Source organism: Wasmannia auropunctata, unplaced genomic scaffold (assembly GCF_000956235.1).
Source record: "Wasmannia auropunctata unplaced genomic scaffold, wasmannia.A_1.0 LD336048.1, whole genome shotgun sequence".
NCBI classification, from domain to species: domain Eukaryota; kingdom Metazoa; phylum Arthropoda; class Insecta; order Hymenoptera; family Formicidae; genus Wasmannia; species Wasmannia auropunctata.
The window spans coordinates 140,001-140,396 of NW_012026842.1; the positions used below are offsets into that span (position 1 = coordinate 140,001).

The following is a 396-nucleotide window of genomic DNA, read 5'->3' on the forward strand; positions in this document are numbered from 1 at the left end:
TTTCCCTTCCCTCTCTTTCTTTCCTTAAAATCTTATTCATACTTTCTTCCATCTTACTCCATCCCCCCGTACCATATACCGAACATATTTTCCACCTCTCCTTATCGTCTTCAATTTCCGCTTTTATCGCCCCCTTTTCTTCCCCCATCTTTAACTTACCTTCACTCTTCCCCCAACTTTTCCTCCTTCCTATAATAAAACCTCCCTTTGCTCTTCCTCTGTCCTTAACCCTTTCGGCATAACTACATATCCACTCGTGTGACTCTGGCAACCTCTCTTTCATATTTTCCCAGCTCTTCTCCTCCACCCATGTCTCACTTAAACTAACAAAGTCAAATTCTCCTACATACTTCCAGAAATCCACCCCTTTTTTATAAACTCCTGCCACATTCCAAA

The 396-nt window shown here is 41.9% G+C and overlaps 1 pseudogene; it reads right to left on the bottom strand.

Moving 5' to 3' along the window:
• LOC105451672 overlaps positions 1-148 on the bottom strand; it is a 13,650-nt pseudogene extending 13,502 nt beyond the window's left edge.
• Positions 149-396: the final 248 nt, after the last annotated feature.